Source organism: Pelobates fuscus, chromosome 2, assembly GCF_036172605.1.
Source record: "Pelobates fuscus isolate aPelFus1 chromosome 2, aPelFus1.pri, whole genome shotgun sequence".
In the NCBI taxonomy this organism is placed as follows: domain Eukaryota; kingdom Metazoa; phylum Chordata; class Amphibia; order Anura; family Pelobatidae; genus Pelobates; species Pelobates fuscus.
In genome coordinates this window covers 370,480,870-370,506,398 of record NC_086318.1, presented here as the reverse complement: position 1 = coordinate 370,506,398, position 25,529 = coordinate 370,480,870, and the positions used below count along the sequence as shown (strand labels likewise).

At 33.9% G+C, this 25,529-nt stretch overlaps 10 non-coding genes across 10 annotated transcripts; all 10 read left to right on the top strand.

Annotated features, from left to right (window-relative positions):
• Positions 1 to 582: 582 nt before the first annotated feature.
• On the top strand, positions 583 to 725 carry LOC134591759 (U12 minor spliceosomal RNA). The gene has a single exon (XR_010088486.1). It is a non-coding gene; the product is annotated as a U12 minor spliceosomal RNA (small nuclear RNA).
• Positions 726 to 2,581: 1,856 nt separating this feature from the next.
• On the top strand, positions 2,582 to 2,724 carry LOC134591715 (U12 minor spliceosomal RNA). The gene has a single exon (XR_010088448.1). It is a non-coding gene; the product is annotated as a U12 minor spliceosomal RNA (small nuclear RNA).
• Positions 2,725 to 4,571: 1,847 nt separating this feature from the next.
• On the top strand, positions 4,572 to 4,714 carry LOC134591685 (U12 minor spliceosomal RNA). Its single transcript, XR_010088423.1, has one exon. It is a non-coding gene; the product is annotated as a U12 minor spliceosomal RNA (small nuclear RNA).
• A 1,409-nt stretch (positions 4,715 to 6,123) lies between these two features.
• LOC134591684 (U12 minor spliceosomal RNA) lies at positions 6,124 to 6,266 on the top strand. Its single transcript, XR_010088422.1, has one exon. It is a non-coding gene; the product is annotated as a U12 minor spliceosomal RNA (small nuclear RNA).
• A 1,410-nt stretch (positions 6,267 to 7,676) lies between these two features.
• Positions 7,677 to 7,819, top strand: LOC134591791 (U12 minor spliceosomal RNA). The gene has a single exon (XR_010088514.1). It is a non-coding gene; the product is annotated as a U12 minor spliceosomal RNA (small nuclear RNA).
• A 1,413-nt stretch (positions 7,820 to 9,232) lies between these two features.
• Positions 9,233 to 9,375, top strand: LOC134591668 (U12 minor spliceosomal RNA). Its single transcript, XR_010088409.1, has one exon. It is a non-coding gene; the product is annotated as a U12 minor spliceosomal RNA (small nuclear RNA).
• A 1,853-nt stretch (positions 9,376 to 11,228) lies between these two features.
• LOC134591621 (U12 minor spliceosomal RNA) lies at positions 11,229 to 11,371 on the top strand. The gene has a single exon (XR_010088368.1). It is a non-coding gene; the product is annotated as a U12 minor spliceosomal RNA (small nuclear RNA).
• A 1,853-nt stretch (positions 11,372 to 13,224) lies between these two features.
• LOC134591667 (U12 minor spliceosomal RNA) lies at positions 13,225 to 13,367 on the top strand. The gene has a single exon (XR_010088408.1). It is a non-coding gene; the product is annotated as a U12 minor spliceosomal RNA (small nuclear RNA).
• Positions 13,368 to 15,220: 1,853 nt separating this feature from the next.
• On the top strand, positions 15,221 to 15,363 carry LOC134591620 (U12 minor spliceosomal RNA). Its single transcript, XR_010088367.1, has one exon. It is a non-coding gene; the product is annotated as a U12 minor spliceosomal RNA (small nuclear RNA).
• A 9,009-nt stretch (positions 15,364 to 24,372) lies between these two features.
• LOC134591818 (U12 minor spliceosomal RNA) lies at positions 24,373 to 24,515 on the top strand. Its single transcript, XR_010088536.1, has one exon. It is a non-coding gene; the product is annotated as a U12 minor spliceosomal RNA (small nuclear RNA).
• Positions 24,516 to 25,529: the final 1,014 nt, after the last annotated feature.

Genomic DNA, 25,529 nt, shown 5'->3' with positions numbered 1-25,529 from the left:
ATTATTTTTCTACAACTTTGTTTGTTCTGGTCAGGAGATCTATATGATAGTGAATATTCATTTGCATAGTAAAAGTTTATTTCAATACTATATATGGTTTACATATATATATCAATGTTGGTATGTCCATGAATTCACTGAATCTTGGTTAGTGCCTAATGTTTGGAACTTAGACTAGTAATTTATTAGCTTTACATGACTAATATGTCTATTACAATATTTTCCCTTTTTGATTCCCATTGTAAAATGAGTCCAGTTGTTACATGTAATTACACATTCCAGTCTAGTAAACTGCCCAGGTCTACCTACATCATCTAGTATTTACACTGCAATTAGAGGTTAAGGGTGGCTATATGGAAATTCAAGTTACTTTATATTTGTATATTGCATGTGCCTATTTCCTTACATATTAATTTAATTTCCGTTTGGAAAACAAAAATTAAATAGCTATATATCTCTTTTATTAGGAAATGGTTTGTTGGCCCAAATCCGTGTTAGTTTCATGAAAGTATTTCAGTATGTCACACCAATTTCACTAAGAGGTACCCCCGAAACCATGCAGCGCATGTGGCTTTGTCATGTATGCCTTAAACTAATGAGTAAGGAAAATAACAAGTTGGGGTAATGCCTAACTTCAATATTATGACCAATTTTTGTTTGGGTATAGGTTACTCCTTGGAGGATCCACCTACTTTGTGGGACCTTTAGGTGCTGTGATCTGCTCTATCCTTGTGTCGTGTAAAAATTAGATTAGTGGGAACCTTTTTGTATCCATATATTTTACATCATACTAGGACATGTGAGAAATAAAAATATACTTAGAATAGCAATTTTGTATAGGCCTATTTAATTGGCTACTTTCCTACTCCTTTCTAAAATGATATTGTGTTGCCAATTCCAACCTGTCAGTGCAGCATGATGGTTCATGAGCCCAAGAGACTAAGCAAAAAGTAATGCATACGAATGCGTATAGTGAGTGTTCGGGAGTTTACTAATAGTGCCAATACATTTTGATGCTATTGATAGCGTTTGGGCATTTGGCGGTTTGGGAGTTATTTCAGGAGTTTGTGGCGTAAAATCAGGGAAATAGAACATTGTTCAATGCCATGTTGTGATCAATGTACGAAATTTGAAATTAATGGTTTGACTTTGTTAATTTAAGGCTATTCGGTATTGAGGGAACTGATTTTTATGTTATATTCATCTGGTTCAATTAAATCGCGCCTAATGAATGAATGAATTTCCATCGAAAATGAATGGAAAAATGGACAGATTTCTCTTCTGACAAAACCAATTTTTTTCCGTACAAATGCATTCATACGAAACAAAAATTTCGGAGGTGCCCAAATCTAGTTGACAACTATTTGAACCAAAACATCCATGCAATTAAAGCAATGTACAGAAAATGATATGGAAAGTAAAATTGTAAAATATCTCTTCTATTTTTGGAACAAATAAAGGCTTTTTCTTACAATAGAAAAAGCTGTTAAACAATAAGCAATAAAGCTATAATCACAACAGGAGCTTGCATGTCCATAATATGCCTGGTTAATAGACAAGCATTAAGGTTAAAGTGACATCATAATTTAATATTCCATTTTCCAAAAAATCAGTTTTATTAAACCTTGATTTACATGTTAGATGATTACTGCAATATTTATCAAAATTTTTTACAAAAATAGAATTGAAATGACATGACAGCAATTTCTAGAGTAAAATATTCTTAAATGTGAACTTAATCATTTGCATAAATAACAGAGTAGGCGTGGCTTAACATACTGATTTTTTTCAACAGAAAAGTTACCTTTTTCTTTGATTTTATTCCCAGGATCTCTTTTATTCTTTTTTTAAATTGATTTGTACGTATAACTATAACATACAACAATCAAGTCATAAAATGACATACATTCCTTCTCTCAAAGAGAAAGAAAAGGAAAAACACAAGAACAAGCCAGAAAAAGATATACATTATATGTAACAATTTTCCAACATAATGTATTATTTTTCTACAACTTTGTTTGTTCTGGTCAGGAGATCTATATGATAGTGAATATTCATTTGCATAGTAAAAGTTTATTTCAATACTATATATGGTTTACATATATATATATCAATGTTGGTGTGTCCATGAATTCACTGAATCTTGGTTAGTGCCTAATGTTTGGAACTTAGACTAGTAATTTATTAGCTTTACATGACTAATATGTCTATTACAATATTTTCCCTTTTTGATTCCCATTGTAAAATGAGTCCAGTTGTTACATGTAATTACACATTCCAGTCTAGTAAACTGCCCAGGTTTACCTACATCATCTAGTATTTACACTGCAATTAGAGGTTAAGGGTGGCTATATGGAAATTCAAGTTACTTTATATTTGTATATTGCATGTGCTTATTTCCTTACATATTAATTTAATTTCCGTTTGGAAAACAAAAATTAAATAGCTATATATCTCTTTTATTAGGAAATGGTTTGTTGGCCCAAATCCGTGTTAGTTTCATGAAAGTATTTCAGTATGTCACACCAATTTCACTAAGAGGTACCCCAGAAACCATGCAGCGCATGTGGCTTTGTCATGTATGCCTTAAACTAATGAGTAAGGAAAATAACAAGTTGGGGTAATGCCTAACTTCAATATTATGACCAATTTTTGTTTGGGTATAGGTTACCCATTGGAGGATCCACCTACTTTGTGGGACCTCTAGGTGCTGTGATCTGCCCTATCCTTGTGTCGTGTAAAAATTAGATTAGTGGGAACATTTTTGTATCCATATATTTTACATCATACTAGGACATGTGAGAAAAAAAATATACTTAGAATAGCAATTTTGTATAGGCCTATTTAATTGGCTACTTTCCTGCTCCTTTCTAAAATGATATTGTGTTGCCAATTCCAACCTGTCAGTGCAGCATGATGATTCATGAGCCCAAGAGACTAAGCAAAAAGCAATGCATACGAATGCGTATAGTGAGTGTTTGGGAGTTTACTAATAGTGCCAATACATTTTCATGCTATTGATAGCGTTTGGGCATTTGGGAGTTATTTCAGGAGTTTGTGGCGTAAAATCAGGGAAATAGAACATTGTTCAATGCCATGTTGTGATCAATGTACGAAATTTGAAATTAATGGTTTGACTTTGTTAATTTAAGGCTATTCGGTATTGAGGGAACTGATTTTTATGTTAAATTCATCTGGTTCAATTAAATCGCGCCTAATGAATGAATGAATTTCCATCGAAAATGAATGGAAAAATGGACAGATTTCTCTTCTGACAAAACCAATTTTTTTCTGTACAAATGCATTCATACGAAACAAAAATTTCGGAGGTGCCCAAATCTAGTTGACAACTATTTGAACCGAAACATCCATGCAATTAAAGCAATTCACAGAAAATGATATGGAAATTAAAATTGTAAAATATCTATTCTATTTTTGGAACAAATAAAGGCTTTTTCTTACTATAGAAAAAGCTGTTAAACAATAAGCAATAGAGCTATAATCACAACAGAACCTTGCATGTCAATAATATGCCTGGTTAATAGACAAACATTAAGGTTAAAGTGACATCATAATTTAATATTCCATTTTCCAAAAAATCAGTTTTATTAAACCTTGATTTACATTGTAGATGATTACTGCAATATCTATCAAATTTGTTTACAAAAATAGAATTGAAATGACATGACAGCAATTTCTAGAGTAAAATATTCTTAAATGTGAACTTAATCATTTGCATAAATAACAGAGTAGGCGTGGCTTAACATACTGATTTTTTTCAACAGAAAAGTTACCTTTTTCTTTGATTTTATTCCCAGGATCTCTTTTATTCTTTTTGTAAATTGATTTGTACGTATAACTATAACATACAACAATCAAGTCATAAAATGACATACATTCCTTCTCTCAAAGAGAAAGAAAAGGAAAAACACAAGAACAAGCCAGAAAAAGATATAAATTATATGTAACAATTTTCCAACATAATGTATTATTTTTCTACAACTTTGTTTGTTCTGGTCAGGAGATCTATATGATAGTGAATATTCATTTGCATAGTAAAAGTTAATTTCAATACTACATATGGTTTACATATATATATATCAATGTTGGTGTGTCCATGAATTCACTGAATCTTGGTTAGTGCCTAATGTTTGGAACTTAGACTAGTAATTTATTAGCTTTACATGACTAATATGTCTCTTACAATATTTTCCCTTTTTGATTCCCATTGTAAAATGAGTCCAGTTGTTACATGTAATTACACATTCCAGACTAGTAAACTGCCCAGGTTTACCTACATCATCTAGTATTTACACTGCAATTAGAGGTTAAGGGTGGCTATATGGAAATTCAAGTTACTTTATATTTGTATATTGCATGTGCCTATTTCCTTACATATTAATTTAATTTCCGTTTGGAAAACAAAAATTAAATAGCTATATATCTCTTTTATTAGGAAATGGTTTGTTGGCCCAAATCCGTGTTAGTTTCATGAAAGTATTTCAGTATGTCACACCAATTTCACTAAGAGGTACCCCAGAAACCATGCAGCGCATGTGGCTTTGTCATGTATGCCTTAAACTAATGAGTAAGGAAAATAACAAGTTGGGGTAATGCCTAACTTCAATATTATGACCAATTTTTGTTTGGGTATAGGTTACCCCTTGGAGGATTCACGTACTTTGTGGGACCTCTAGGTGCTGTGATCTGCCCTATCCTTGTGTCGTATAAAAATTTGATTAGTGGGAACCTTTTTGTATCCATATATCTTACATCATACTAACTAGGACATGTGAGAAAAAAAATATAATTAGAATAGCAATTTTGTATAGGCCTATTTAATTGGCTACTTTCCTACTCCTTTCTAAAATGATATTGTGTTGCCAATTCCAACCTGTCAGTGCAGCATGAACTGAAACATCCAAGCAATTAAAGCAATGTACAGAAAATGATATGGAAAGTAAAATTTTAAAATATCTATTCTATTTTTGGAACAAATAAAGGCTTTTTCTTACTATTGAAAAAGCTGTTAAACAATAAGCAATAGAGCTATAATCACAACAGGACCTTGCATGTCAATAATATGCCTGGTTAATAGAATAGCATTAAGGTTAAAGTGACATCATAATTTAATATTCAATTTTCCAAAAAATCAGTTTTATTAAACCTTGATTTACATTGTAGATGATTACTGCAATATCTATCAAATTTTTTTTACAATAATAGAATTGAAATGACATGACAGCAATTTTTAGAGTAAAATATTCTTAAATGTGAACTTAATCATTTGCATAAATAACAGAGTAGGCGTGGCTTAACATACTGATTTTTTTCAACAGAAAAGTTACCTTTTTCTTTGATTTTATTCTCAGGATCTCTTTTATTCTTTTTTTAAATTGATTTGTACGTATAACTATAACATACAACAATCAAGTCATAAAATGACATACATTCCTTCTCTCAAAGAGAAAGAAAAGGAAAAATACAAGAACAAGCCAGAAAAATATATAAATTATATGTAACAATTTTCCAACATAATGTATTATTTTTCTACAACTTTGTATGTTCTGGTCAGGAGATCTATATGATATTGAATATTCATTTGCATAGTAAAAGTTTATTTCAATACTATATATGGTTTACATATATATATCAATGTTGGCGTGTCCATGAATTCACTGAATCTTGGTTAGTGCCTAATGTTTGGAACTTAGACTAGTAATTTATTAGCTTTACATGACTAATATGTCTATTATTATATTTTCCCTTTTTGATTCCCATTGTAAAATGAGTCCAGTTGTTACATGTAATTACACATTCCAGTCTAGTAAACTGCCCAGGTTTACCTACATCATCTAGTATTTACACTGCAATTAGAGGTTAAGGGTGGCTATATGGAAATTCAAGTTACTTTATATTTGTATATTGCATGTGCCTATTTCCTTACATATTAATTTAATTTCCGTTTGGAAAACAAAAATTAAATAGCTATATATCTCTTTTATTAGGAAATGGTTTGTTGGCCCAAATCCGTGTTAGTTTCATGAAAGTTTTTCAGTATGTCACACCAATTTCACTAAGAGGTACCCCAGAAACCATGCAGCGCATGTGGCTTTGTCATGTATGCCTTAAACTAATGAGTAAGGAAAATAACAAGTTGGGGTAATGCCTAACTTCAATATTATGACCAATTTTTGTTTGGGTATAGGTTACCCCTTGGAGGATTCACGTACTTTGTGGGACCTCTAGGTGCTGTGATCTGCCCTATCCTTGTGTCGTATAAAAATTTGATTTGTGGGAACCTTTTTGTATCCATATATCTTACATCATACTAACTAGGACATGTGAGAAAAAAATATATAATTAGAATAGCAATTTTGTATAGGCCTATTTAATTGGCTACTTTCCTACTCCTTTCTAAAATGATATTGTGTTGCCAATTCCAACCTGTCAGTGCAGCATGAACTGAAACATCCAAGCAATTAAAGCAATGTACAGAAAATGATATGGAAAGTAAAATTTTAAAATATCTATTCTATTTTTGGAACAAATAAAGGCTTTTTCTTACTATTGAAAAAGCTGTTAAACAATAAGCAATAGAGCTATAATCACAACAGGACCTTGCATGTCAATAATATGCCTGGTTAATAGAATAGCATTAAGGTTAAAGTGACATCATAATTTAATATTCAATTTTCCAAAAAATCAGTTTTATTAAACCTTGATTTACATTGTAGATGATTACTGCAATATCTATCAAATTTTTTTTACAATAATAGAATTGAAATGACATGACAGCAATTTCTAGAGTAAAATATTCTTAAATGTGAACTTAATCATTTGCATAAATAACAGAGTAGGCGTGGCTTAACATACTGATTTTTTTCAACAGAAAAGTTACCTTTTTCTTTGATTTTATTCTCAGGATCTCTTTTATTCTTTTTTTAAATTGATTTGTACGTATAACTATAACATACAACAATCAAGTCATAAAATGACATACATTCCTTCTCTCAAAGAGAAAGAAAAGGAAAAATACAAGAACAAGCCAGAAAAATATATAAATTATATGTAACAATTTTCCAACATAATGTATTATTTTTCTACAACTTTGTATGTTCTGGTCAGGAGATCTATATGATATTGAATATTCATTTGCGTAGTAAAAGTTTATTTCAATACTATATATGGTTTACATATATATATCAATGTTGGCGTGTCCATGAATTCACTGAATCTTGGTTAGTGCCTAATGTTTGGAACTTAGACTAGTAATTTATTAGCTTTACATGACTAATATGTCTATTATTATATTTTCCCTTTTTGATTCCCATTGTAAAATGAGTCCAGTTGTTACATGTAATTACACATTCCAGTCTAGTAAACTGCCCAGGTTTACCTACATCATCTAGTATTTACACTGCAATTAGAGGTTAAGGGTGGCTATATGGAAATTCAAGTTACTTTATATTTGTATATTGCATGTGCCTATTTCCTTACATATTAATTTAATTTCCGTTTGGAAAACAAAAATTAAATAGCTATATATCTCTTTTATTAGGAAATGGTTTGTTGGCCCAAATCCGTGTTAGTTTCATGAAAGTTTTTCAGTATGTCACACCAATTTCACTAAGAGGTACCCCAGAAACCATGCAGCGCATGTGGCTTTGTCATGTATGCCTTAAACTAATGAGTAAGGAAAATAACAAGTTGGGGTAATGCCTAACTTCAATATTATGACCAATTTTTGTTTGGGTATAGGTTACCCCTTGGAGGATTCACGTACTTTGTGGGACCTCAAGGTGCTGTGATCTGCCCTATCCTTGTGTCGTGTAAAAATTTGATTTGTGGGAACCTTTTTGTATCCATATATCTTACATCATACTAACTAGGACATGTGAGAAAAAAATATATAATTAGAATAGCAATTTTGTATAGGCCTATTTAATTGGCTACTTTCCTACTCCTTTCTAAAATGATATTGTGTTGCCAATTCCAACCTGTCAGTGCAGCATGAACTGAAACATCCAAGCAATTAAAGCAATGTACAGAAAATGATATGGAAAGTAAAATTTTAAAATATCTATTCTATTTTTGGAACAAATAAAGGCTTTTTCTTACTATAGAAAAAGCTGTTAAACAATAAGCAATAGAGCTATAATCACAACAGAAGCTTGCATGTCCATAATATGCCTGGTTAATAGACAAGCATTAAGGTTAAGGTGACATCATAATTTAATATTCCATTTTCCAAAAAATCAGTTTTATTAAACCTTGATTTACATGTTAGGTGATTACTGCAATATCTATCAAAATTTTTTACAAAAATAGAATTGAAATGACATGACAGCAATTTCTAGAGTAAAATATTCTTAAATGTGAACTTAATCATTTGCATAAATAACAGAGTAGGCGTGGCTTAACTTACTGATTTTTTTCAACAGAAAAGTTACCTTTTTCTTTGATTTTATTCCCAGGATCTCTTTTATTCTTTTTTTAAATTGATTTGTACGTACAACTATAACATACAACAATCAAGTCATAAAATGACATACATTCCTTCTCTCAAAGAGAAAGAAAAGGAAAAACACAAGAACAAGCCAGAAAAAGATATAAATTATATGTAACAATTTTCCAACATAATGTATTATTTTTCTACAACTTTGTTTGTTCTGGTCAGGAGATCTATATGATAGTGAATATTCATTTGCATAGTAAAAGTTTATTTCAATACTATATATGGTTTACATATATATATATATCAATGTTGGTGTGTCCATGAATTCACTGAATCTTGGTTAGTGCCTAATGTTTGGAACTTAGACTAGTAATTTATTAGCTTTACATGACTAATATGTCTATTACAATATTTTCCCTTTTTGATTACCATTGTAAAATGAGTCCAGTTGTTACATGTAATTACACATTCCAGTCTAGTAAACTGCCCAGGTTTACCTACATCGTCTAGTATTTACACTGCAATTAGAGGTTAAGGGTGGCTATATGGAAATTCAAGTTACTTTATATTTGTATATTGCATGTGCTTATTTCCTTACATATTAATTTAATTTCCGTTTGGAAAACAAAAATTAAATAGCTATATATCTCTTTTATTAGGAAATGGTTTGTTGGCCCAAATCCGTGTTAGTTTCATGAAAGTTTTTCAGTATGTCACACCAATTTCACTAAGAGGTAGCCCAGAAACCATGCAGCGCATGTGGCTTTGTCATGTATGCCTTAAACTAATGAGTAAGGAAAATAACAAGTTGGGGTAATGCCTAACTTCAATATTATGACCAATTTTTGTTTGGGTATAGGTTACCCCTTGGAGGATTCACCTACTTTGTGGGATCTCTAGGTGCTGTGATCTGCCCTATCCTTGTGTCGTATAAAAATTAGATTAGTGGGAACCTTTTTGTATCCATATATCTTACATAATACTAGGACATGTGAGAAAAAAAATATACTTAGAATACCAATTTTGTATAGGCCTATTTAATAGGCTACTTTCCTGCTCCTTTCTAAAATGATATTGTGTTGCCAATTCCAACCTGTCAGTGCAGCATGATGATTCATGAGCCCAAGAGACTAAGCAAAAAGCAATGCATACGAATGCGTATAGTGAGTGTTCGGGAGTTTACTAATAGTGCCAATACATTTTCATGCTATTGATAGCGTTTGGGCATTTGGCGGTTTGGGAGTTATTTCAGGAGTTTGTGGCGTAAAATCAGGGAAATAGAACATTGTTCAATGCCATGTTGTGATCAATGTACGAAATTTGAAATTAATGGTTTGACTTTGTTAATTTAAGGCTATTCGGTATTGAGGGAACTGATTTTTATGTTAAATTCATCTGGTTCAATTAAATCGCGCCTAATGAATGAATGAATTTCCATCGAAAATGAATGGAAAAATGGACCGATTTCTCTTCTGACAAAACCAAATTATTTCCGTACAAATGCATTCATACGAAACAAAAATTTCGGAGGTGCCCAAATCTAGTTGACAACTATGTGAACTGAAACATCCAAGCAATTAAAGCAATGTACAGAAAATGATATGGAAAGTACAATTTTAAAATATCTATTCTATTTTTGGAACAAATAAAGGCTTTTTCTTACTATAGAAAAAGCTGTTAAACAATAAGCAATAGAGTTATAATCATAACAGGAGCTTGCATGTCCATAATATGCCTGGTTAATAGACAAGCATTAAGGTTAAAGTGACATCATAATTTAATATTCCATTTTCCAAAAAATCAGTTTTATTAACCCTTGATTTACATGTTAGGTGATTACTGCAATATCTATCAAAATTTTTTACAAAAATAGAATTGAAATGACATGACAGCAATTTCTAGAGTAAAATATTCTTAAATGTGAACTTAATCATTTGCATAAATAACAGAGTAGGCGTGGCTTAACATACTGATTTTTTTCAACAGAAAAGTTACCTTTTTCTTTGATTTTATTCCCAGGATCTCTTTTATTCTTTTTTTAAATTGATTTGTACGTATAACTATAACATACAACAATCAAGTCATAAAATGACATACATTCCTTCTCTCAAAGAGAAAGAAAAGGAAAAACACAAGAACAAGCCAGAAAAAGATATAAATTATATGTAACAATTTTCCAACATAATGTATTATTTTTCTACAACTTTGTTTGTTCTGGTCAGGAGATCTATATGATATTGAATATTCATTTGCATAGTAAAAGTTTATTTCAATACTATATATGGTTTACATATATATATCAATGTTGGTGTGTCCATGAATTCACTGAATCTTGGTTAGTGCCTAATGTTTGGAACTTAGACTAGTAATTTATTAGCTTTACATGACTAATATGTCTATTATTATATTTTCCCTTTTTGATTCCCATTGTAAAATGAGTCCAGTTGTTACATGTAATTACACATTCCAGTCTAGTAAACTGCCCAGGTTTACCTACATCATCTAGTATTTACACTGCAATTCGAGGTTAAGGGTGGCTATATGGAAATTCAAGTTACTTTATATTTGTATATTGCATGTGCTTATTTCCTTACATATTAATTTAATTTCCGTTTGGAAAACAAAAATTAAATAGCTATATATCTCTTTTATTAGGAAATGGTTTGTTGGCCCAAATCCGTGTTAGTTTCATGAAAGTATTTCAGTATGTCACACCAATTTCACTAAGAGGTACCCCAGAAACCATGCAGCGCATGTGGCTTTGTCATGTATGCCTTAAACTAATGAGTAAGGAAAATAACAAGTTGGGGTAATGCCTAACTTCAATATTATGACCAATTTTTGTTTGGGTATAGGTTACCCCTTGGAGGATCCACCTACTTTGTGGGACCTCTAGGTGCTGTGATCTGCCCTATCCTTGTGTCGTATAAAAATTTGATTAGTGGGAATCTTTTTGCATCCATATATCTTACATCATACTAGGACATGTGAGAAAAAAAATATACTTAGAATAGCAATTTTGTATAGGCCTATTTAATTGGCTACTTTCCTACTCCTTTCTAAAATGATATTGTGTTGCCAATTCCAACCTGTCAGTGCAGCATGATGATTCATGAGCCCAAGAGACTAAGCAAAAAGCAATGCATACGAATGCGTATAGTGAGTGTTCGGGAGTTTACTAATAGTGCCAATACATTTTCATGCTATTGATAGCGTTTGGGCATTTGGCGGTTTGGGAGTTATTTCAGGAGTTTGTGGCGTAAAATCAGGGAAATATAACATTGTTCAATGCCATGTTGTGATCAATGTACGAAATTTGAAATTAATGGTTTGACTTTGTTAATTTAAGGCTATTCGGTATTGAGGGAACTGATTTTTATGTTAAATTCATCTGGTTCAATTAAATCGCGCCTAATGAATGAATGAATTTCCATCGAAAATGAATGGAAAAATTGACAGATTTCTCTTCTGACAAAACCAATTTTTTTCCGTACAAATGCATTCATACGAAACAAAAATTTCGGAGGTGCCCAAATCTAGTTGACAACTATTTGAACCGAAACATCCATGCAATTAAAGCAATGTACAGAAAATGATATGGAAAGTAAAAGTGTAAAATATCTATTCCAATTTTGGAACAAATAAAGGCTTTTTCTTACTATAGAAAAAGCTGTTAAACAATAAGCAATAGAGCTATAATCACAACAGAGCCTTGCATGTCAATAATATGCCTGGTTAATAGACAAGCATTAAGGTTAAAGTGACATCATAATTTAATATTCCATTTTCCAAAAAATCAGTTTTATTAAACCTTGATTTACATTGTAGATGATTACTGCAATATCTATCAAATTTGTTTACAAAAATAGAATTGAAATGACATGACAGCAATTTCTAGAGTAAAATATTCTTAAATGTGAACTTAATCATTTGCATAAATAACAGAGTAGGCGTGGCTTAACATACTGATTTTTTTCAACAGAAAAGTTACCTTTTTCTTTGATTTTATTCCCAGGATCTCTTTTATTCTTTTTTTAAATTGATTTGTACGTATAACTTTAACATACAACAATCAAGTCATAAAATGACATACATTCCTTCTCTCAAAGAGAAAGAAAAGGAAAAACACAAGAACAAGCCAGAAAAAGATATAAATTATATGTAACAATTTTCCAACATAATGTATTATTTTTCTACAACTTTGTTTGTTCTGGTCAGGAGATCTATATGATATTGAATATTCATTTGCATAGTAAAAGTTTATTTCAATACTATATATGGTTTACATATATATATCAATGTTGGTGTGTCCATGAATTCACTGAATCTTGGTTAGTGCCTAATGTTTGGAACTTAGACTAGTAATTTATTAGCTTTACATGACTAATATGTCTATTGCAATATTTTCCCTTTTTGATTCCCATTGTAAAATGAGTCCAGTTGTTACATGTAATTACACATTCCAGTCTAGTAAACTGCCCAGGTTTACCTACATCATCTAGTATTTACACTGCAATTAGAGGTTAAGGGTGGCTATATGGAAATTCAAGTTACTTTATATTTGTATATTGCATGTGCCTATTTCCTTACATATTAATTTAATTTCCGTTTGGAAAACAAAAATTAAATAGCTATATATCTCTTTTATTAGGAAATGGTTTGTTGGCCCAAATCCGTGTTAGTTTCATGAAAGTATTTCAGTATGTCACACCAATTTCACTAAGAGGTACCCCAGAAACCATGCAGCGCATGTGGCTTTGTCATGTATGCCTTAAACTAATGAGTAAGGAAAATAACAAGTTGGGGTAATGCCTAACTTCAATATTATGACCAATTTTTGTTTGGGTATAGGTTACCCCTTGGAGGATTCACCTACTTTGTGGGATCTCTAGGTGCTGTGATCTGCCCTATCCTTGTGTCGTATAAAAATTAGATTAGTGGGAACCTTTTTGTATCCATATATCTTACATAATACTAGGACATGTGAGAAAAAAAATATACTTAGAATACCAATTTTGTATAGGCCTATTTAATAGGCTACTTTCCTGCTCCTTTCTAAAATGATATTGTGTTGCCAATTCCAACCTGTCAGTGCAGCATGATGATTCATGAGCCCAAGAGACTAAGCAAAAAGCAATGCATACGAATGCGTGTAGTGAGTGTTCGGGAGTTTACTAATAGTGCCAATACATTTTCATGCGATTGATAGCGTTTGGGCATTTGGCGGTTTGGGAGTTATTTCAGGAGTTTGTGGCGTAAAATCAGGGAAATAGAACATTGTTCAATGCCATGTTGTGATCAATGTACGAAATTTGAAATTAATGGTTTGACTTTGTTAATTTAAGGCTATTCGGTATTGAGGGAACTGATTTTTATGTTAAATTCATCTGGTTCAATTAAATCGCGCCTAATGAATGAATGAATTTCCATCGAAAATGAATGGAAAAATGGACAGATTTCTCTTCTGACAAAACCAATTTTTTTCCGTACAAATGCATTCATACGAAACAAAAATTTCGGAGGTGCCCAAATCTAGTTGACAACTATGTGAACTGAATCATCCAAGCAATTAAAGCAATGTACAGAAAAAGATATGGAAAGTAAAATTTTAAAATATCTATTCTATTTTTGGAACAAATAAAGGCTTTTTCTTACTATAGAAAAAGCTGTTAAACAATAAGCAATAGAGCTATAATTACAACAGGAGCTTGCATGTCCATAATATGCCTGGTTAATAGACAAGCATCAAGGTTAAAGTGACATCATAATTTAATATTCCATTTTCCAAAAAATCAGTTTTATTAAACCTTGATTTACATTGTAGATGATTACTGCAATATCTATCAAAATTTTTTTAAAAAATAGAATTGAAATGACATGACAGCAATTTCTAGAGTAAAATATTCTTAAATGTGAACTTAATCATTTGCATAAATAACAGAGTAGGCGTGGCTTAACATACTGATTTTTTTCAACAGAAAAGTTACCTTTTTCTTTGATTTTATTCCCAGGATCTCTTTTAATCTTTTTTTAAATTGATTTGTACGTATAACTATAACATACAACAATCAAGTCATAAAATGACATACATTCCTTCTCTCAAAGAGAAAGAAAAGGAAAAACACAAGAACAAGCCAGAAAAAGATATAAATTATATGTAACAATTTTCCAACATAATGTATTATTTTTCTACAACTTTGTTTGTTCTGGTCAGGAGATCTATATGATATTGAATATTCATTTGCATAGTAAAAGTTTATTTCAATACTATATATGGTTTACATATATATATCAATGTTGGTGTGTCCATGAATTCACTGAATCTTGGTTAGTGCCTAATGTTTGGAACTTAGACTAGTAATTTATTAGCTTTACATGACTAATATGTCTATTATTATATTTTCCCATTTTGATTCCCATTGTAAAATGAGTCCAGTTGTTACATGTAATTAAACATTCCAGTCTAGTAAACTGCCCAGGTTTACCTACATCATCTAGTATTTACACTGCAATTAGAGGTTAAGGGTGGCTATATGGAAATTCAAGTTACTTTATATTTGTATATTGCATGTGCCTATTTCCTTACATAGTAATTTAATTTCCGTTTGGAAAACAAAAATTAAGTAGCTATATATCTCTTTTATTAGGAAATGGTTTGTTGGCCCAAATCCGTGTTAGTTTCATGAAAGTTTTTCAGTATGTCACACCAATTTCACTAAGAGGTACCCCAGAAACCATGCAGCGCATGTGGCTTTGTCATGTATGCCTTAAACTAATGAGTAAGGAAAATAACAAGTTGGGGTAATGCCTAACTTCAATATTATGACCAATTTTTGTTTGGGTATAGGTTACCCCTTGGAGGATCCACCTACTTTGTGGGACCTCTAGGTGCTGTGATCTGCCCTATCCTTGTGTCGTATAAAAATTAGATTAGTGGGAACCTTTTTGTATCCATATATCTTACATCATACTAGGACATGTGAGAAAAAAATATACTTAGAATAGCAATTTTGTATAGGCCTATTTAATTGGCTACTTTCCTGCTCCTTTCTAAAATGATATTGTGTTGCCAATTCCAACCTGTCAGTGCAGCATGATGATTCATGAGCCCAAGAGACTAAGCAAAAAGCAATGCATACGAATGCGTATAGTGAGTGTTAGGGAGTGTACTGATAGTGCCAATACATTTTCATGCTATTGATAGCGTTTGGGCATTTGGCGGTTTGGGAGTTATTTCAGGAGTTTGTGGCGTAAAATCAGGGAAATAGAACATTGTTCAATGCCATGTTGTGATCAATGTACGAAATTTGAAATTAATGGTTTGACTTTGTTAATTTAAGGCTATTCGGTATTGAGGGAACTGATTTTTATGTTAAATTCATCTGGTTCAATTAAATCGCGCCTAATGAATGAATGAATTTCCATCGAAAATGAATGGAAAAATGGACAGATTTCTCTTCTGACAAAACCAATTTTTTTCCGTACAAATGCATTCATACGAAACAAAAATTTCGGAGGTCCCCAAATCTAGTTGACAACTATGTGAAGTGAAACATCCAAGCAATTAAAGCAATGTACAGAAAATGATATGGAAAGTAAAATTTTAAAATATCTCTTCTATTTTTGGAACAAATAAAGGCTTTTTCTTACTATAGAAAAAGCTGTGAACCCTTTCAGGACCGCGGACGGTTCAGGACCGTCAGCGGTAAAACGTGCGTTTGGACCGCTGACGGTCCTGAACCGTCATAGCGGAAAACGGGCTGCAGGAAGCGATCAAAGATCGCTCTTGCCAGTACAATGATGTTACTATCTGCCAGACATCCCAGGCAGATAGTAACAGCCAATTACGGTGTGTGAGCGATCCGCGATCGCTCACAATTGGCTGCTGTCAAAGTGGGTGTTACAAACACTCACTTTGACAGTGATCTCTGCCCCTCTCTCCTCTGTAGCGTTTTGTGAGGCGAGAGAGACAGAGATCGTGATAGTTTGTTGCAGCAGAGTGTTCCAGAGAGTTGTAAAAAGTATCAGCAGTGAATTAAAAATCCATTTTAACCCCTTCCCTGCCAGATCTGTTTCAGCAGTGCATTTGTACTGTCTGTCTTTTTTTTTTTGCCCTTAAAGGGTTAAATTTGTTTTAAAAATATTTGTCTTAGTCTGTCTTAGTCTGTCTTAGTCCGTCTTAGTCTGTCGTAGTCTGTCGTAGTCTGTCTTAGTCTGTCGTAGTCTGTCGTAGTCAGTCAGTTTCCTTCCCCCAAATCTCCATTAGATTTTTGTGACAGGAGTTAGTTTAGGGATTGCTGTTTAGTATGTTTTAGTTAAAAAAAAAAAAAAAAAAAAGTATAAATTTTTTTTTGTGTGTTTGTAATTTGTTTTAGTCGTGTGTAAAACATGCAGCGTATGTATAACTTGCAGGAGGCATATGCCTTCTTGGCGTCAGACTCTGACGCCACTGACACTGCGTCAGATTTTGACCCAGGTCAGTTTTCTGACATGTCTAGTCAAGACGACATGTCATCTGTGTGTGAGCCGGCTGAAGAAAGAAGCTGTGCTTCCTCTGCTATGCCAAATGTGGAGGAGGACTGGGTACCTCCACAGTTAGCCGAGCCCAACGTCCCCCCTTTTAGTGCCAACGCAGGCATTAATGTTAATGTGGATGGCTTCTCCCCAATGCAGTATGTAGAACTATTTTTAGGGGATACCATCTGGGAGGAGATTGCTTCCCAGACTAACTTGTATGCTACCCAATTTATTGACAACAATCCAGGTAGCTATACAGCCAGGGAGCATGACTGGCATCCCACAGATGTCCCAGAGCTTAAAAAGTTCTGGGCTCTTACAATGCTCATGGGGATTATAAAAAAGCCATCGATTCGCTCATACTGGAGCACCAACCCAATAATGTCGAGTCCAGTATTCTCCCAAACCATGCCTAGAGCCAGATACGAGTTACTGCTGAGATTTTTAAATTTCAGTGACAATACCCTCTGTCACCCTAGAGATCACCCCCAATACGATAGGCTTTATAAAATACGCCCACTGCTAGACCATTTTCAGGACAAATTTTCGGATGTTTATACCCCCCAACAAAATTTATCCATAGATGAATCTCTAATGAAATACAAAGGGAGATTAGGGTTCAGACAATACATCCCCTCAAAGCGCTCTAGGTATGGCATTAAACTGTACAAACTGTGTGAGAGCGAAAGCGGATACACATTTGCCTTTCGTGTATATGAGGGGAAAGATGGTCAACTGGACCCTCCTGACTGTCCTGACTCCCTGGGGACAAGTGGGAAACTTGTATGGGACCTACTAAACCCCTTGTTTAATAAAGGTTACCACCTTTATGTGGATAATTTTTATAGTAGTGTCCGTCTATTTAAAACACTTTATGCTTTACAGACACTGGCCTGCGGCACTGCCAGAAAAAATTCCAAAGACTTTCCACGATCTCTCATAGATGCAAAATTAAAAAAAGGCGAATGTAAAGCACTTCGGAAAGCTGAGGTGCTTGCACTAAAATTTAGGGACAGGAAGGATGTCCACATGCTCACCACCATCCATGACGAACGCATGTCCGACGTCTCTGTCCGGGGCAGAGTAGAGTCCAAACCGGTTTGCATCAGGGCGTATAATAAGTACATGGGTGGTGTTGATTTGGCTGATCAGCTGATGCAGCCGTATCTTATTTTATGAAAAACCAAAGCATGGTATAAAAAGGTGGCTATATATCTGATGCAAATAGCAACCCACAACTCATTTTTACTTTTTAAAAAAAATAATCCAGGGAAAATCACCTTTCTCCAATTTCAATTGAAAATAATTTCTTTAACAATTTATGGAGATGGACAAGTTCCAACAACGGTGCAAGCTGAGTCCAGACATTTTATTTTTAAGTTACCGCCAACTGCTAGAAAAAAAACCCCCCAGAAACGTTGCCGGGTCTGTTTTAAAAACGGGAAAAGGACAGACACCCCTTTTCACTGTCCTGATTGTCCTTCGAAACCAGGACTCTGTGTAGGAACATGTTTCAAGCTGTACCACACAGAACAGTTGTAAGAAGTGTTCCTGAATTTTTATTTTATTTTCTGTTTCTTTGGAAAGCAGCCATTTTTTTGTTAGTCAGTTTCCTTCCCCCAAATCTCCATTTAGATTCTATTTGCAGGAGTCAGTTTAAAGATTGCTGCTAAATGTACATTTGCTACCTGCACATTTGGCCTAACAAGTTTTCTGGCAGTAACACATAACCAGCTGTCCAAAACCAGATGACGTGTGCATAAAAACCAGAATAAAGAAAATACCACTACACTTTCTTTGGAGGGCAAAATGGTTGGGGGAAAGAAGTCAAAACACCCCATCCTCTATAACATGTGATGTCTACTTTATAAAAATATATACTATACATATTGGCATGATGGTAACATTAACTGGGGGGTACAAAAATATGTCAAACTGAAGATAGACCAAGCATACCTATATATCAAGTTGAAAAACTGACATGTACAAGTTCTGATTGTTGCCTTTTGGCCCCCAAACAACCCGGCAACCATATACATGGGGGGTATCACTGTACTCAAGAGATGTTGCTGAACATATTGGGCAGTGTTTGGCAGTGACACATAACAGGATCTGTTAATTCATGCCTAAAGTACAATGTGTGTGACAAAGAAACAAAAAAAGATTACTATCCAAAAGTTTGACAAAGGCTGGTGGTAGAATTCAGTGCATGAAAAGTGTTAAAATACCACAATTTAAAATGCCCTGGGTTGTCTACTTTTCAAAAATATATGGTTTGATGGGGGTAAAATACATTGGCTCAAATGGGACATGGGCGCAGGTTGATTACATGTCAAAATTCCAAGTTGGGAAACTGATAAGCGCACCTGCCAAACGTGGCCTTTTAGCCCCCAAAGAACCCGACAAGCCTATGCATGGGTGGTATCACTGTATTCAGGAGATCTTGCTGAACACATATTGGGGTGTTGTTTGGCAGTGACACATAACAGGATCTGATAATTCATGCCTAAAGTACAAGGTGTGTGAAAAAAACAGAAAAAAAATTACTAACTCAATGTTTGACAAAGCCTGGTGGTAGAATTAGTGCATGGAAAGTGTAAAAATTCCACCATGTGAAATACCCTAGGGTGTCTACTTTTCAAAAATATATGGTTTGATGGGGGTAAAATACATTGGCCGGCTTCAAAAATGTCCCAAATAGGACATGCATGCAGGTTGACTACATGTCAAAATTCCGAGCTGGGAAACTGATATGCGCACCTGCAAAATGTGGCCTTTTAGCCCCCAAACAACCCAAAACACCTATACATGGGGGGTATCCCTGTACTCGGGAGATGTTGCTGAACACATATTGGGGTGCTGTTTGGCAGTGACACATAACAGGATCTGTTAATTCATGCCTAAAGTACAATGTGTGTGAAAAAAACAGAAAGAAAATTACTAACTCAATGTTTGACAAAGCCTGGTGGTAGAATTAGTGCATGGAAAGTGTAAAAATTCCACCATGTGAAATACCCTAGGGTGTCTACTTTTCAAAAATATATGGTTTGATGGGGGTAAAATACATTGGCCGGCTTCAAAAATGTCCCAAATAGGACATGCATGCAGGTTGACTACATGTCAAAATTCCGAGCTGGGAAACTGATATGCGCACCTGCAAAATGTGGCCTTTTAGCCCCCAAACAACCCAAAACACCTATACATGGGGGGTATCCCTGTACTCGGGAGATGTTACTGAACACATATTGGGGTGTTGTTTGGCAGTGACACATAACAGGATCTGTTAATTCATGCCTAAAGTACAAGGTGTGTGAAAAAACTGAAAAAAATTTACTAACTCAATGTTTGACAAAGCCTGGTGGTAGAATTAGTGCATGGAAAGTGTAAAAATTCCACCATGTGAAATACCCTAGGGTGTCTACTTTTCAAAAATATATGGTTTGATGGGGGTAAAATACATTGGCCGGCTTCAAAAATGTCCCAAATAGGACATGCATGCAGGTTGACTACATGTCAAAATTCCGAGCTGGGAAACTGATATGCGCACCTGCAAAATGTGGCCTTTTAGCCCCCAAACAACCCAAAACACCTATACATGGGGGGTATCCCTGTACTCGGGAGATGTTGCTGAACACATATTGGGGTGCTGTTTGGCAGTGACACATAACAGGATCTGTTAATTCATGCCTAAAGTACAATGTGTGTGAAAAAAACAGAAAGAAAATTACTAACTCAATGTTTGACAAAGCCTGGTGGTAGAATTAGTGCATGGAAAGTGTAAAAATTCCACCATGTGAAATACCCTAGGGTGTCTACTTTTCAAAAATATATGGTTTGATGGGGGTAAAATACATTGGCCGGCTTCAAAAATGTCCCAAATAGGACATGCATGCAGGTTGACTACATGTCAAAATTCCGAGCTGGGAAACTGATATGCGCACCTGCAAAATGTGGCCTTTTAGCCCCCAAACAACCCAAAACACCTATACATGGGGGGTATCCCTGTACTCGGGAGATGTTACTGAACACATATTGGGGTGTTGTTTGGCAGTGACACATAACAGGATCTGTTAATTCATGCCTAAAGTACAATGTGTGTGAAAAAACAGAAAAAAAATTACTAACTCAATGTTTGACAAAGCCTGGTGGTAGAATTAGTGCATGGAAAGTGTAAAAATCCCACCATGTGAAATACCCTAGGGTGTCTACTTTTCAAAAATATATGGTTTGATGGGGGTAAAATACATTGGCCGGCTTCAAAAATGTCCCAAATAGGACATGCATGCAGGTTGACTACATGTCAAAATTCCGAGCTGGGAAACTGATATGCGCACCTGCAAAATGTGGCCTTTTAGCCCCCAAACAACCCAAAACACCTATACATGGGGGGTATCCCTGTACTCGGGAGATGTTGCTAAACACATATTGGGGTGTTGTTTGGCAGTGACACATAACAGGATCTGTTAATTCATGCCTAAAGTACAATGTGTGTGAAAAAAACAGAAAAAAAATTACTAACTCAATGTTTGACAAAGCCTGGTGGTAGAATTAGTGCATGGAAAGTGTAAAAATTCCACCATGTGAAATACCCTAGGGTGTCTACTTTTCAAAAATATATGGTTTGATGGGGGTAAAATACATTGGCCGGCTTCAAAAATGTCCCAAATAGGACATGCATGCAGGTTGACTACATGTCAAAATTCCGAGCTGGGGAACTGATATGCGCACCTGCAAAATGTGGCCTTTTAGCCCCCAAACAACCCAAAACACCTATACATGGGGGGTATCCCTGTACTCGGGAGATGTTGCTGAACACATATTAGGGGGTTGTTTGTCAGTGACACATAACAGGATCTGTTAATTCATGCCTAAAGTACAATGTGTGTGAAAAAAACAGAAAAAAAATTACTAACTCAATGTTTGACAAAGCCTGGTGGTAGAATTAGTGCATGGAAAGTGTAAAAATTCCACCATGTGAAATACCCTAGGGTGTCTACTTTTCAAAAATATATGGTTTGATGGGGGTAAAATACATTGGCCGGCTTCAAAAATGTCCCAAATAGGACATGCATGCAGGTTGACTACATGTCAAAATTCCGAGCTGGGAAACTGATATGCGCACCTGCAAAATGTGGCCTTTTAGCCCCCAAACAACCCAAAACACCTATACATGGGGGGTATCCCTGTACTCGGGAGATGTTGCTGAACACATATTGGGGTGTTGTTTGTCAGTGACACATAACAGGATCTGTTAATTCATGCCTAAAGTACAATGTGTGTGAAAAAAACAGAAAAAAAATTACTAACTCAATGTTTGACAAAGCCTGGTGGTAGAATTAGTGCATGGAAAGTGTAAAAATCCCACCATGTGAAATACCCTAGGGTGTCTACTTTTCAAAAATATATGGTTTGATGGGGGTAAAATACATTGGCCGGCTTCAAAAATGTCCCAAATAGGACATGCATGCAGGTTGACTACATGTCAAAATTCCGAGCTGGGAAACTGATAAGCGCACCTGCAAAATGTGGCCTTTTAGCCCCCAAGCAACCCAATACACCTATACATGGGGGGTATCCCTGTACTTGGGAGATGTTGCTGAACACATATTGGGGTGTTGTTTGGTAGTGACACCTAACAAAATCTGTGAATTTATACCTGAATTGCAATTTATGTGAAAAAAATAAAAAAAATAAACTACCTATGCAAAGTTTGACAAAGGTTTATGGTAAAATGGCTGCATAGAAAGTATCAAAATATTCTTAGATGAATACCCTGGGTTATCTAGTTTAAGAAAAATATATACATGTGGGGTGTTTTTTGGAGATTTATGACATAACAGTGTTACAATGTCACTATTGATACATTTGAAAAATTTAAATTTTGAAACCGCAAGTTCCTACTTGTACTTATAGCCCTATAACTTGCAAATAAAAGCAAAAAAACACGTAAATATTTGGTGTTTTTAAACTAAGGACAAAATGTTTAATCTATTTAGCAGTTTGTTTCATTCGATTTTGTAGATCAGTAAAATATTTTTTAAGTAGAAGTCAAAAAACACGTTTTTTTGGTTTTTTTTCACCATATTTTACTATTTTTTTTAAAGTAAATGATATGAAATGATACAAATAATGGTATGTAAAGAAAGCCCTTCTTGTCCTGAAAAAAACAATATATAACTTGTATGGGAACAGTAAATGAGAGAGCGGAAAATTACAGCTAAACACAAACACCACAAAAGTGTTAAAATAGCTCTGGTCCTTAACGTACAAACATCGCAAAAACAGTCCGGTCCTGAAGGGGTTAAACAATAAGCAATAGAGCTATAATCACAACAGGAGCTTGCATGTCCATAATATGCCTGGTTAATAGACAAGCATTAAGGTTAAAGTGACATCATAATTTAATATTCCATTTTCCAAAAAATCAGTTTTATTAAACCTTGATTTACATGTTAGATGATTACTGCAATATTTATCAAAAATTTTTACAAAAATAGAATTGAAATGACATGACAGCAATTTCTAGAGTAAAATATTCTTAAATGTGAACTTAATCATTTGCATAAATAACAGAGTAGGCGTGGCTTAACATACTGATTTTTTTTCAACAGAAAAGTTACCTTTTTCTTTGATTTTATTCCCAGGATCTCTTTTATTCTTTTTTTAAATTGATTTGTACGTATAACTATAACATACAACAATCAAGTCATAAAATGACATACATTCCTTCTCTCAAAGAGAAAGAAAAGGAAAAACACAAGAACAAGCCAGAAAAAGATATAAATTATATGTAACAATTTTCCAACATAATGTATTATTTTTCTACAACTTTGTTTGTTCTGGTCAGGAGATCTATATGATAGTGAATATTCATTTGCATAGTAAAAGTTTATTTCAATACTATATATGGTTTACATATATATATATCAATGTTGGTGTGTCCATGAATTCACTGAATCTTGGTTAGTGCCTAATGTTTGGAACTTAGACTAGTAATTTATTAGCTTTACATGACTAATATGTCTATTACAATATTTTCCCTTTTTGATTCCCATTGTAAAATGAGTCCAGTTGTTACATGTAATTACACATTCCAGTCTAGTAAACTGCCCAGGTTTACCTACATCATCTAGTATTTACACTGCAATTAGAGGTTAAGGGTGGCTATATGGAAATTCAAGTTACTTTATATTTGTATATTGCATGTGCTTATTTCCTTACATATTAATTTAATTTCCGTTTGGAAAACAAAAATTAAATAGCTATATATCTCTTTTATTAGGAAATGGTTTGTTGGCCCAAATCCGTGTTAGTTTCATGAAAGTATTTCAGTATGTCACACCAATTTCACTAAGAGGTACCCCAGAAACCATGCAGCGCATGTGGCTTTGTCATGTATGCCTTAAACTAATGAGTAAGGAAAATAACAAGTTGGGGTAATGCCTAACTTCAATATTATGACCAATTTTTGTTTGGGTATAGGTTACCCATTGGATGATCCACCTACTTTGTGGGACCTCTAGGTGCTGTGATCTGCCCTATTCTTGTGTTGTGTAAAAATTAGATTAGTGGGAACATTTTTGTATCCATATATTTTACATCATACTAGGACATGTGAGAAAAAAATATACTTAGAATAGCAATTTTGTATAGGCCTATTTAATTGGCTACTTTCCTGCTCCTTTCTAAAATGATATTGTTTTGCCAATTCCAACCTGTCAGTGCAGCATGATGATTCATGAGCCCAAGAGACTAAGCAAAAACCAATGTATACGAATGCGTATAGTGAGTGTTCGGGAGTTTACTAATAGTGCCAATACATTTTCATGCTATTGATAGCGTTTGGGCATTTGGCGGTTTGGGAGTTATTTCAGGAGTTTGTGGCGTAAAATCAGGGAAATAGAACATTGTTCAATGCCATGTTGTGATCAATGTACGAAATTTGAAATTAATGGTTTGACTTTGTTAATTTAAGGCTATTCGGTATTGAGGGAACTGATTTTTATGTTAAATTCATCTGGTTCAATTAAATCGCGCCTAATGAATGAATGAATTTCCATCGAAAATGAATGGAAAAATGGACAGATTTCTCTTCTGACAAAACCAATTTTTTCCGTACAAATGCATTCATACGAAACAAAAATTTCGGAGGTGCCCAAATCTAGTTGACAACTATGTGAACTGAAACATCCATGCAATTAAAGCAATGTACAGAAAATTATATGGAAAGTAAAATTGTAAAATATCTATTCTATTTTTGGAACAAATAAATGCTTTTTCTTACAATAGAAAAAGCTGTTAAACAATAAGCAATGAAGCTATAATCACAACAGGACCTTGCATGTCAATAATATGCCTGGTTAATAGACAAGCATTAAGGTTAAAGTGACATCATAATTTAATATTCCATTTTCCAAAAAATCAGTTTTATTAAACCTTGATTTACATTGTAGATGATTACTGCAATATCTATCAAAATTTTTTACAAAAATAGAATTGAAATGACATGACAGCAATTTCTAGAGTAAAATATTCTTAAATGTGAACTTAATCA